This window comes from Miscanthus floridulus, chromosome 16 (genome assembly GCF_019320115.1).
Source record: "Miscanthus floridulus cultivar M001 chromosome 16, ASM1932011v1, whole genome shotgun sequence".
NCBI lineage: Eukaryota > Viridiplantae > Streptophyta > Magnoliopsida > Poales > Poaceae > Miscanthus > Miscanthus floridulus.
In genome coordinates, this window is record NC_089595.1 from 110,599,716 (window position 1) to 110,613,230 (window position 13,515).

A 13,515-nucleotide genomic window follows, 5' to 3' on the forward strand; every position below is an offset into this window, starting at 1 on the left:
AAGTGCATTCTATATATATTGTAGTCCCTTCTATAGTCAACATAAAGAATAAACACCCTCGGGATGAAAATACTGATAGGCTCCTTTCAGTCATATGGCAACAGAACCTCTACTACTCGCTGCTTTCAGAACGGCCGGCAAGGCCAATCAGGAAAACCGTATACAGCATTCAGCAACATGAGCACTTGAGCAACGAGGACAAGGTTTACAAGTGAAACAAAACCCTGTGCAGAATCAGAGAACCTGTCACAAGAAACATCATTTTTTTTAACTAGAAACATCAGGTTTTTTAGGCTACACAGTGAAAAGAACAACACTTGGCACTTTTGGCATTGGCTTCTCGACCTTGGGCCGTGGTCAACAATAAGCCTTGTAATTTGTAGCAGGTCTCCTAGGAGAAACAGGGAAGTGCTTTCAACACTCGAACAGCTTGTAACACTATGATACTCCTATAGGTTCTGAAGACGGTCATTGCAGCCATGGTGTCAGCTTGATTGCTTGAATGCCTGCAAATAGACATAAAAATGTATGTAAACCATCAAGATAACATGGTCAACGGTAGAAGTATACCTTTCAAGGCGAGATGTGGAGAAACCTGTAATCAGTTCACATAATTCCCATCAATTTTTACATTTAGCTTGCTTGTCGCTAGCATTCTGCATTGCTCGGTTAGCTCCATGCTGCAATGGTGGACCTCCAGTTCTTCCAGGGAAGGTGGGAGGCCCCTTTCTGGCAGCCTTGAGATACTCGGGCAATCACTGATCTCCAACCGCTTGAGAGAGAGAAGGCTATGCAGACCCACAGGAAGATCCGAGAGTTCGCAGTAACCAACAAATTGGAGCTCTTGCAGGGACGTGAGGAGCTGAAGTGCTGCCTCTTGCTCGCATGTTAGTCCTGCCGCATCGATATTATGTTCATATTCGTTCACGAGCTGTAGGCATTGGAGAGAGGTGAGGTGCTTGCAGAATGGCGTGGTAAGAAAAGACGGGTCGTCGATCCGAAGCCTTTCCAATCGAGGGAACAGTTCATAACCCTGCGTTGATAGACTCTTCAAACATTGAGGTAAGTCAGGGCATCTGTATAAGTCCAAATACCTGAGACTGCGGAGGGATCGGACACCCTCTAGTGTGTCTAGCGATTTGCAATATTGAATTATCAGCTCTTCCAGTGCTGTGCAGGAATGCAGCTGTAGAGATTTCAATGCATCATTTTCCGACACATATAGTGCTTTGAGGCGGGTCAGATCTCCCGGAAAGCAGGGCTGCAGCGTTTCTAGGGAAGCGTTTCTAGAGATTTCAATGCATCCAAGTGAACATGGGAGAAGCCATCTTCCGTTTGCCTGGTCATCGATTTCGTCTTCACGCACCAAGGACGATATCAGCTCGGGGCATTAAAAAATTGTTAGCTTCTCAAGGGAGGTGAATTCAGAGAAGCATTCCTTGTTCCCCAGAAACTTTAGCTTGCAACATGCAATGTACATTTTCTTGAGAGAGGGTATGAGGTTAGATGGAATCCGCAGGAGTTTGTTAGGATATGGCCTTGTCGATGCGCCATCTGGATTTCCCTGTGATGAAACACATGGAGCCGAGGTGAGATTTGATAAAGTATTCTCTTTACCTTGTATCAATAGTCCTGTTATCTGCTCACACCACCATAGATCCAATGTCTCTAGGGCTCGCACATGTTGCAATATCACAGATAACCACTGGCCACTTATTCCACAATTTTTAATGCTGAGATACTCGAGAGATGGACCGGCATCAAAATTTGTGCTTGTCATGTATTCATGGGTATGTGTTGACGACACATCTGAAGAGAAAATTGTTTGGCATGACCATATTTCCAACCTCTTCAAGCAGACTAGTTGCTTTAAACCTTCTAGTGAAATAGACAACAGATTATTGCGGCCCACTATTTGCAATCGAGTAATGGTCCTCAGGTTGTGGAATGACAAAATTTTGTCATCAAGGAAATCAATGGTAGATGGATCACCATAATATCCAATTCTGTATTCCCCGTTTGATGATCCCTCCATGTTTGGAAGTGCGGAAACTTTTGTGATGGATAATTTACAAAGGCTACTTGAAGGTGGTAGAGGATTTGATACTATTAAATAAGGACAATCCTCGATGGTAAGCTCGCTAACATGGAGCAACCATGAGTGCTGCTCGATTTCACATTTTTCACAGCTCTGAAATAGGGGAAATGCCTTCAGTACACAGCACCGCCTAATCTCCAGCACCCTCAAACTACAATTCAAGTCCCTCACTGAACTGGAGGAACATCTCTCTAACTTTGGCATATCAATCAACACCAGTTCCTCAAGTGAAGGAATTGACAACTCCGCTACTTCTGGCATATTCCTCAACTTCAACTTCGTAAGAGACGATAGACTTTCTAGAGATGGTAGTATTTCCCATCGATCACAATCCTCTAGATGGATTTTCTGCAAGCAAGCAGACCATGCTGGGGAGCAAGCACCGAAGGGTCCCTTTGTTAGAATAAGATTCCTCATGCTGACAAGATCACTCGTACCATCAACAATAAGTGGTTGTCCAACATCTAATACTTCAAGATGGTAAAATTTGCTCAGAGATATAAGCAAAGCTTCATAGCTCCCTTTGTTCTCAAGTTTTAGGTAACGAAGATGGGTACAATTTACCAAACTGCACATGAAGGTATGGAAGGACCGGAAGAATAATGAGTCATAATGCCCAATTAAGATCAATGTCCTCAATCTTCTCACTGAAGAAATCATACTCATCAACTTTTCTTCAAACTTCCCATCTTTATGATACATTGAATCAATTAGGATTGAAAAATGGCGTACGGTTGGTAGAACTTCTTTGCACTCTAAACCATCCATAGTTGCAAACTCGGCCCTTGAAACCAATCTTGCAAATTCATGCATCACACCACACATAACATAGCATTTTTTATAGCCACCTATAATGAAGTATGTTATAATAACCTGCTCAAGGAAACCTGAGTTAACCAGAGCATTGAGGTAATCTTGTCCTGCCTCAACAGATTTCGCAAATCCCGACGATATCCACATGTGAACCAAATTGTCAATATGGAACAAATAGCCATTCGGAAATATAGAACAAAACAAGAGACATTGTTGTAAATTGTATGGCAACTGATAATAACTAATCTTCAAAGCAGTCACGATGCCTCCACGGAATTGCAGAGATTCCCAAACACCATTCTTCATGATGCTTTTCCAATGGTGAAGACCAGGCTGCTCTCTTAACATGTCCGCTGCATTTTCTGCTGCTAATGGGTTGCCATTTAACTTTGTAGCTATTTGACGGCCAATATCTAGATGTTCTTTGCATTGGTTATCACCAAATGCACATGCTTTAAACAATAGCCAAAAACCATCATTTTCTAGAGCTCTTAACGTAACTGGTTCTATTGTACCTAGCCTTTTTGCAACGGCCAAATTTCTAACTGTCACAATAATCACATTACCCTTTCTGCAACTTGATCCCAAAGCATCTATTAGATCTTTCCATTGGGAATTATCCATGTAGTCGTAGACATCATCTAGAACAAGTAGAAACTTTTTGGACAGACATGCTATATGTTTCTTTAAGGCCTCTAGAAGTTTCGAGTAGTTGCTGACTCCTTCATAGCTTTCTCTTTTGCGAGATCCTTCATGGTTGGCTAGAGCAACAACGTCTAAGATCTCCCTTGTCACTCTTACTTCATCAAAGATGTTGGACACCCAAACCCATATCTGCTCAAATTTTCTTTCAACACGTGGTGCATTGTATACAAGCTTAGCTAAAGCTGTCTTCCCAACTCCTGGAATGCCTACAATAGGTAGCACAGTAATGTTGTCCGACTTAGCAGCTTTGATCTGTCAGTAGTTAGCCTAGTGTTCTTGTTTTTCATGTTACCTGCTATAAGATATTTACTATTCTCTGTAATGTGTTTCCTTGGCAACCAAGTTGATCATGGTGCCTTGGCAACCAAGTAGGAATCATAGCATCTGCTTTATGCAGTTAGAATATGCTAAGAAGTAGGTACACCACTTGCCTATATATGCAGTGGTTAGCATCTTTGTATCCCTAAGTCATTTTTGCAATACAATCCAAGCGGCCTGTTGGCCAAGCTGCCCTCTGGCAGCCAACAATTGGTATCTAGAGCCGGTTGAGAGATAGGGAAGAGCATGGCCACCTCCGCAGAGAGAGCAGCAGCAGCAGCCGCCGCCGCCGAGCACCGGGCGCAGCGTCTGGCCGCGGCAGAGGCCGCAGCCGCGCAGGCGCAGCAGGCCGCGGAGGCCGCAGCAGCAGCAGCTCGGAACGCAGCCGCCACGGCCGCGGCTCTGCGTCGAGAGTTGGTGGAGGAGGATCCGCCGCGTGATCGCCGCCCGTTTCCGCGGAGGAGTCCGGAGCGCGAGCGCAGGCAGACGCGGTCGCCCGATCGGGATCAGGATCGCCGCCGCGGACGGGCCAGGGGCCGCTCGCCGGTGATCCAGACCGTGTACAAGGACTCTGGCGCAAGTTCCACCTGGCCGATGCTCAACAAGACAAATTACCATGAGTGGGCCTCGATCATGAAGCTGAAGCTCCAGGCGCGGCAACTCTGGGATGCGATCGAGTACCAGGACCTGCCATACCATGAGGACAGGCGCACGGTGGAGGCGATCATCGCCGCCGTGCCACAGGAGATGCAGATGCCGCTGTCCGAGAAGGGATCGGCCAAGGAGGCCTGGGACTCCATCGCCGCCGCGCGAATCGGAGTCGATCGAGTGCGCCGCGCCACGCTCCAGCGACTCCGCAGCGACTGGGAGAAGCTCGCCTTTCGTCCAGGAGAGCAGATCGAGGACTTCACCCTTCGCTTGATGGCCCTGAAGCAGCAGCTTCTTCTCCACGGCGACAACGACATCGATGAAGAGCGCGCGGTGGAGAGACTCCTGCGCGCCGTGCCGCCAAAGTACGCTCAGCTCCGGATCGCCATCGAGACGCTTCTGGACTTCCAGGACCTCACCATCGAGGAGGTGTCTGGACGCTTGAAGACGGTGGACGACATGGAGGCGTTGGACGCGGAACCGGCCGCCATCGGTGGACTGCTGCTGACAAGGGAGCAGTGGCGTGCCAAGGAGAAGGAGGAGGCTGCCGTTTCCGCGTCGGGCAAGGAACCACGACGTCGTCCACGCGGCGGCAAGAAGCAGCGCGGGAAGGGAAATCGCGGTGGCGACGATCGCGGGGTAAACGACGACACCTGCCTCAACTGTGGTGATCGCGGCCACTGGGCGCGCGACTGCCGCCAGCCGCGCCGTGGTGGTGGTGACCGCGGTGGTGGCGGTGGCAACCAACGCGGAGGAGGCTACCGTGTTGGAGGTGATCGAGGAGGAAGGCGCGGTGGAGGGCGTGGCGGAGCTGCTCACGTCGCAGAAGCAGAGGACGATGATGGTGCTCTGTTTTTCGCCCACGGCTTCCTCAAGCTTGACGAGAAGGACGAAGCCGTCTGCTCCAAGGCCACGGTCTCCCTCGACATCAACGAGCCGCGCGCGCGAGTCTTCCTCAACACCAGCGCCAACGAGGAGGCGCTCGACGGATGGTACCTCGACAGCGGGGCCACGCATCACATGACCGGCCGCCGGGAGCTCTTCGCCGAGCTCGACACCACGGCGCGCGGCACGGTGCGGTTCGGCGACTCGTCTCGAGTGGAAATCAAGGGGACCGGCTCCATCGTCTTCCAGGCCAAAAACGGAGATCAGCGCGTCCTCCACGGCGTCTTCTACATCCCAGCGCTCCGGAACTCGATCATGAGTTTGGGGCAGCTCGACGAAGGAGGCTCCAGGGTGGAGATTGATCATGGAGTGCTCCGCATCTGGGACCGGCGTAGTCGTCTTCTCGCCAAGGTACATCGCGGGCCCAGTCGGTTGTACGTCCTGCACTTGGAGGCCGCGCGGCCGGTATGTCTTGCCGCCACGAAAGAGGACGAGTCATGGAGGTGGCATGAGCGCTACGGGCATCTCAGCTTCGAGGCACTGCACCAGCTCGGCAAGAAGGAGATGGTGAGGGGGATGCCGGTGATCAAGCATGCGGAGCAAGTCTGCGACACCTGCGTCACTACCAAGCTCCGCCGCAAGCCATTTCCGCAGCAGGCGCAGTACCGCGCGCAGGCGCCCTTGGACCTCGTCCACGGCGACCTATGTGGGCCGGTGACGCCGGCGACGCCAGGAGGGCGCCGCTACTTCTTGCTGATGGTGGACGACGCCACCCGCTTCATGTGGGCGGTGCTTCTGCCGACCAAGGATGCTGCTGCGGATGCCGTGAAGCGGGTGAAGGCCGAAGCAGAGAAGGAGACCGGCCGTGAGCTCAAGGTACTGCGGACCGACAATGGAGGAGAGTTCACCGTCGGCGAGCTAGCGCAGTACTTCGCCGCCGAAGGAGTCAAGCGGCACTACTCTGCACCACACTCACCGCAGCAAAACGGTGTTGTGGAACGGCGCAATCAGACGGTCGTGGCGACCGCGCGCGCGCTTCTGAAGCAGAGGTCCATGCCGGCCAAATTCTGGGGGGAGGCGGTAATGACGGCGGTGCATCTGCTCAACCGCGCGCCGACAAGAAGCTTGCAAGGCAAGACCCCCCATGAAGCCTGGCATGGACGAGCGCCGGCGGTGAGCTACCTGCGTACATTCGGCTGCGTCGCCTACACAAGGGAGCTCGGACACCTGCGCAAGCTCGACGACCGCGGCAAGGCTGGGGTCTTCATCGGCTACGCCGAGGGCGCCAAGGCCTATCGGGTCCTCGATCCGGTGACGGGACGCGTGAAGGTGAGCCGCGACGTGGTGTTTGATGAAGGGCGCGGCTGGGATTGGTCCAATTCGGCCGCCGGGACGTCTGCTTCCGCCTCCAGTGACTTCGACATCGAGTTCTGGGGAGTCGACACAGACGGAGCCCCGCCGCACACGCCGTCACCAGCTCCAGGGGAGCATGATCCACAAGCTTCCTCTGCTTCACCAGCTTCCTCTGCTTCACCAGCAGCAGAAACAGAGCAGGCGGACCCAGTTGAGTTCGCGTCACCGCTCGAGGACGACGACGATCGCCTTGATGCCTCCTACGGTGGCGAGCAGCTGCGGTACCGTACCATGCCCAACATCATCGGGGACGCACCCACACCGCTGCCGGCTTCACGTCTCTTCGCCGAGCTTCATCTCACGCACGCCGGCGAGCCAGCCAACTTCACGGAGGCTGAAGGCGATCCTGCCTGGCAGGCCGCCATGGAGCAGGAGATCAAGGCAGTTGAGCAGAACTGCACTTGGGAACTTGTGGAGCTTCCTCCCGGTCATCGGCCCATCACTCTGAAGTGGGTCTATAAGCTCAAGAAGGACGAGCGGGGCGCGGTGACCAAGTACAAGGCGCGTTTGGTGGCGCGGGGCTTCGTCCAGCAGGAAGGGATCGACTTCGACGACGCGTTTGCTCCCGTGGCGCGCATGGAATCCGTCCGAGTTCTCCTCGCGCTGGCAGCCCAAGAAGGATGGCGCGTCCACCACATGGACGTCAAATCTGCTTTCCTCAACGGCGACCTCAAGGAGGAGGTGTATGTGAAGCAGCCGTCTGGCTTCACCATCGCCGGGAAGGAGAAGATGGTGTACCGTCTGCGCAAGGCTCTGTATGGCCTGCGGCAGGCTCCTCGAGCTTGGAACGCCAAGCTGGATGCCACCCTCAAGGAGATGGGTTTCCAGCAAAGCGACCATGAAGCTGCGATGTACAGGCGAGGAACAGGGGAGGAGCTGCTGCTGATCGGTGTCTATGTTGATGATTTGATCATCACCGGTGCCAGCACTCAAGCCATAGAAGGTTTCAAGGCTCAGATGAAGAAGGTCTTCGACATGAGCGACCTCGGCCTTCTGTCTTTCTACCTGGGAGTCGAAGTACATCAAGATTCAGCTGGGATCACTCTGAGGCAGACCCATTATGCCAAGAGGATCCTTGAGCTAGGAGGCATGGATGCCTGCAACCCTGCCCATACACCAATGGAGGAACGGCTGAGGTTGAGCAGGCAGAGCACGGCTGAAGAAGTTGATCCTACCCAATACAGAAGATTGGTGGGCAGCCTGCGATACTTGGTCCACACAAGACCTGACTTAGCCTTCTCAGTTGGCTTTGTCAGTCGGTTCATGGAAAGACCAACAGCAGAGCACCAAGCTGCCATCAAGCGCATCCTGAGATATGTGGCTGGTACTCTGGAATTCGGACTTCACTACACTAAAGCTCCAGGGAGAGCAAGGTTTGTTGGATACTGCGACAGTGACTTGGCTGGGGACATTGACACCAGCAAAAGCACTAGTGGCACTCTGTTCTTCCTGGGAAGCAATCTTGTATGCTGGCAGTCTGTGAAGCAGAAGGTGGTAGCTCTATCTAGTTGTGAAGCTGAGTACATTGCCACTACCACAGCTGCAAAACAAGCTATTTGGCTATCCAGGTTGCTAGCAGACCTCCTTGGAAGGAATGTGGAAGTGGTTGAACTGAAGGTTGACAGTAAGTCTGCACTTGCTCTAGCCAAGAATCCAGTCTTTCATGAGCGCAGTAAACACATCAGAATCAAGTACCATTTCATTAGAAACTGCTTGGAAGATGGAAGTATCAAGGCTGATCACATATCCACCACTAATCAGCTGGCTGACATTCTAACCAAGTCTCTTGGAAGATCAAAATTTGAAGAGATGAGGGGAAGAATTGGGCTCAAGCATATCACTTCCAAGGACCACAAGGCTAAAGGGGAGAATTGTCAGTAGTTAGCCTAGTGTTCTTGTTTTTCATGTTACCTGCTATAAGATATTTACTATTCTCTGTAATGTGTTTCCTTGGCAACCAAGTTGATCATGGTGCCTTGGCAACCAAGTAGGAATCATAGCATCTGCTTTATGCAGTTAGAATATGCTAAGAAGTAGGTACACCACTTGCCTATATATGCAGTGGTTAGCATCTTTGTATCCCTAAGTCATTTTTGCAATACAATCCAAGCGGCCTGTTGGCCAAGCTGCCCTCTGGCAGCCAACATGATCGCCCTTATGATTTCGGCTTTCTCCACATCCCTTCCATATACCTTTCCAGGACGAGAGCTTGATGTTCTTACTCGTGTATCTGAGTTGTTAATCTGATACTGATTAGGCCTTGCAATAGAGTCCTTGAGATACTCAATCGCATCGTGTCGGATGCTTCTTAACTCAAGAACTATTTCCTGGATCCTTTTAAAAAATTCGGCCTTGTCCCAGAGGTGTGTGGTTGTAGCTACATTGTACTCAATTCTCTTTCTTTTTCTCCCGTCTGAATCATTGGTCGAAATTGTGGCACCATTTTGTACACTGTTGCCGACACTACAAGAGGAAAAGAATCACAGGTTGGTCATCAGAAAATTATTACTATAATTTAAAGGATCACATGTACGCATATTATATATTAAGCGTTGCGATGCAGAACTTGAAGGGTAAGTAGTACCTTGGACGGTTCGGCGTCTCTTCAATTGCTGAACGTTTTTTGTTGCAACTTTTGAGATGCTTGTGCAAAGCTGATGTCCCGTGACCCCATGTAAGCTCTCTGCCGCAGCAATTGCACTTCGCTTTTGCAGGCTCTCCGTTAACAGATGGTATAATCTGAAAATAGTCCCGCACCTCGGATCGGTTTTTGCGGCCGCTATTGCTCAGTGTACCAGTACTGTTGGCCGATGGATCTGCTTGCTCTGCTCTGTTTCTGTCTCCATCTCCAACCATGCCTTCCGGCTCAGTAGCAGGAGCAAGCATAGCTGACACAGAACGGAGAAAGTAAGGACATGTCAAGCGTCGAGTTTATCATCACAATTTACTAAAGAAAGAAACTGTAGAAAATCACAAATCATTCACAAGGATCAATGTATACCAACAGTATTGACCGATGCATCTACTTGCTCTGCTCCACCTCCAACCATGCCGTCCAGATCAATAGCAGGAGCAATCATAGCTGAAAAAGAAAGGATAAAGGACTTGTCATGAGGATTATGATTATCACAATCTAAAAAAACACAAATCGCAAGGATGGATGTATACATACCTCTTTCGACCTGGTGCTGGAGCCTACGATAATCGAGCTCATCCACGACGTCGTCAGCGTCGTACATGAGCTCCTTGACACGAGCGAGGGAGCGGGCAAGCGGCTTGTTCCCGACCACCCTGCCCCCGACACCGTTGACGACCGTCTCCATCCTCTCCACCTCAGACTTGAGTTCCCCGATGGCACCGGCGAGGCCGACTCGTTGAAGCCACGCGTCGAGCTCGCCGGTGGGTAGAAGAGTTTCGAGGATGGTTTTCGCCAGCCATAGAATCGCGCCCACCAGTGCGTTCGCCTCTCCTGCCTCCAGCAGATCTGGCCGAAGCATTGTTCTTGAGCGGTGGTCAACGGAAGAAGACAACGCAGACAAGACAGAAGAGCACGCAAGGTGGTAAAGAATGGGAGAGCAGGTTCATGGTTCTGTGAATGATGTGGGCCAGTGGCCCAAACGCAGAGAAGACAGAAGAGTTCAGACAAAGCATCAAGCCATCAACTACTCCTTGGGTGAATGATGTGGGCCAGTGGCCCAAACGAATATCCCCGGCCCAGGGCCCAATCCTCCGACTGACTGGGCAGACGCCGGAGCACAGTGAAAAAAATTGCCCCATCACTATAGTTGCAGCTCTAGCACGTGTCCCTCATCTCCTTTCTCTCGAACCACCGCCCGGCGCGCCGTAGCCGTTGGGCCCACGCCATTCGAGGCGCTCCTAGAGGAGAAGACGAGGTGGGAAGGGCAGCTCCCCCGGGGACCAGACCCACTGCCGCCGCTTCCTCAGCCGCCGTCCCTGCAGCCGTAGGCCTCACAGATGGACACGGATGACCCCATGGAGGAGAACGATTGCTGCATCCTCAACCGGGCTTTCTTCTGGTAGGTTTCGAATCGTGCTCAGTCTCAACTCAATTAACCACATTGCTATTCCTTTTCTCGCTGTTTTTCAGCACCACAGATTACACCACGCCGGAGATGCTGCAGTGCTGCCGTGCTGGTTAATGTATAGGAGAACATCCCTTGCCCCAAATCTCCGGAGAAGTCAGGTCAGCTAATCTTCACAGCAAGTGGTACGGAACCAGACTTCCACCTCTCAGACTGATTATCGATTGATTACAAAGTGTATCTGTTTCTGCCACAATATCCAATCATCCAACTATAATGACTTACTCAGTAATTGTCATGGACTCATCAATTGACTGGCTCGCTCCATTTCCTTGTTCCCTCTTTAGTGGGTGAATGCCCAATACTTGTAGATTGTTCTCCCAGAGGTCTCAAATCCACATATTTTTCTTTCTTTCCACCTGCAGATTACTCCATTCCAGTTCACAATCTGATTCGGAGGAAGAAAGGTTGATATGACCTGTGTTGCATAAGAGTGGCGGTGGTTATGTCTCCTAGTCAGCAGTGGCTACGCGCTGCTGGGTGATGCCTCCATAACTTAATACACATCCATGTACATGATGATGTTTATGGTGGGAGGCAAGGCAACTCAGCAGGTATCATTTATGTATTTTGTGGCATCAAAACAGTTCAAAAGTGTGTACATTTCCCTGTCATCTAAGAGTCCTACTTCAGTAACTATCTTGTACCGCATATCTTTTCTGTTTTCCCTCAGTATAAATAAAACGTATTGATATCTGTGTAACTATAGTGTAGGCTGAAACATAGAGCTAATTTGTTTCTTTTGTTTAATTTATGAAGGTTTTCCCCTTTTCAGTTGGCAGCAATGGTCTTTCATGCTACAAGACTGGTTTTCATCAAATTAGGTATGCGCTGAATGTATGTTACTTGTGTGTTCGTCTTCAGGCTGCACTCATCCATTTTGATGGGGCAGTTTTATTCACTGATATATTGACAAACTTAATTTCTAGAAAATTGGTCATGTCCTCATGGGAACTTCGATGTTGTGTTCGAAGTTCTGAACAGGATATCCGTGCTTGTATGCAGCGAAACAGAGCATCAAGCAGTTGCATAATTAAGTGATGTTTTGAGAAGGAAACATCACGTGGTGTTTACCAGTAGGTTTGATGCATAACATTAGTGACCATTCTTCTATTCATGACATTGTGTTCTATACAAATCAAAAAAACCTGAAGGAGCTGTCCATTTTAGTCATTTGTCTCCAGCCTTATATTCATTCTGATTTTGATATTTTGCCTTGCTTGAGATCTACAACACACCTTAATTTTTTTTTCTATGAGTGCTGGAGCTAATGCTAACGGGAAAACTCCAAAAATGATATGCATCAATATTTGGACATGTGGTGATCTATCTACTATGAATATGTAGTTGCAAACGAGAGCTCTTTAGTGAAGTTAATCAGTAGGTGAATAGTATAGTCGGTTGGTCTGTCCACAGATTAAGTTTCCTTGCAGTAAATTATTGTTGCCTGAAGAAATAAATAACTAATCGCATGTTGATGGATTGCCCTGCTTATTTGTGTTTACAAAAAAAATATTGAGTAGTTCCTTTTTAAAAATTTTTGTTGCTCTGTTTGTCTGCTGTTAATGTCCTCTTTTCTGGCAGGTGTCACTACCTCTACCAAATCTGTAGGTTTTCTGTCCAAGTGGCAATGGGTGTCAACAACCTGGCAAAACAATGGGCATCCGGCATCCCTCGGCACAAAACTAATGGATTGATCATTTGAGCATGGGCTATTTGTTTCGCAAATATTTCACAAGACTGTGAACTTCAGATTTGTGCCGAGTTAGTTCTTTTAGATGGTATGTAGCCTCAAGTCTTTTATTGCTTTAGCTGAAAATTAGCTCTTTGGCATTGTGGTTCCTGTGTCAAGACTTGTCATTTTTATCGTTCATCTAGACTACATAGGTGTTTGTAATGTATATTTTTTGATAAAAAAATAAGCCTTGTCTTTACTACTTAAATATTTTTTGAGGCATGAATGTATGATTTAGATGTTTTGACTGACATAATAAACAAATCACCACATAGAACATGTATGATCCTACCACAAGTCATTGTAATTTTGGATTTATGCAGTTTCAGATAAATTGGGGCAGTGTTTTTATAATTTTACACATGTGGGAAAAGTTTTGAATATGAGATTGTTATTTTGGTTGCAACGCACGGACATTAATTCGAATATGAATCCTAGTTCCTCATTCCTAGCAGAGAGAGAAACGGGTTGCTTCAATCCCATCATCATGTTGGTTGTCATCACATCAGATGCTGAAAACTGGACAGTGCCTTGCTGTAGGTTCAGAGAATTTTGGGTGGTTAACAAGAAAATTCAGGACAAGATTTATTTACACCAACTCTTTTTCTTATGAAAAAGTGCATTGTATATACTCCTATATCAGAGCGCCTTCTGTAGTCATCAACCAAATAAACAGTAAACATCCTTGGGAAGGAAACAGGGTCCTTTGACAGCAAAATATCTACTCCCGAAATTTCATATATCCCGTCAAGCCTATCACGAAAACAGTATTCAGCAACACGAGGACGTTTGGACCG

General features: G+C 49.1%; 1 protein-coding gene, 1 long non-coding RNA gene and 1 pseudogene across 3 annotated transcripts in view; 1 reads left to right on the top strand and 2 right to left on the bottom strand.

Annotated features, from left to right (window-relative positions):
* The window catches only part of LOC136511272 (uncharacterized), a gene marked incomplete at its 3' end in the record, with an annotated part of 69,449 nt that overhangs the window by 17,848 nt on the left and 38,086 nt on the right, over positions 1-13,515 (bottom strand). The window lies entirely within an intron of this gene.
* LOC136511751 (putative disease resistance protein RGA1) lies at positions 602-10,392 on the bottom strand (annotated as a pseudogene).
* LOC136511752 (uncharacterized) lies at positions 10,654-13,484 on the top strand. Of its 2 annotated transcripts, XR_010772822.1 has the most exons (5): positions 10,654-10,917; positions 10,989-11,108; positions 11,349-11,537; positions 11,743-11,807; positions 12,568-13,484. It is a non-coding gene; the product is annotated as an uncharacterized lncRNA (long non-coding RNA). The 2 variants fall into 2 exon arrangements; XR_010772821.1 differs by having other exon boundaries at positions 10,662-11,108.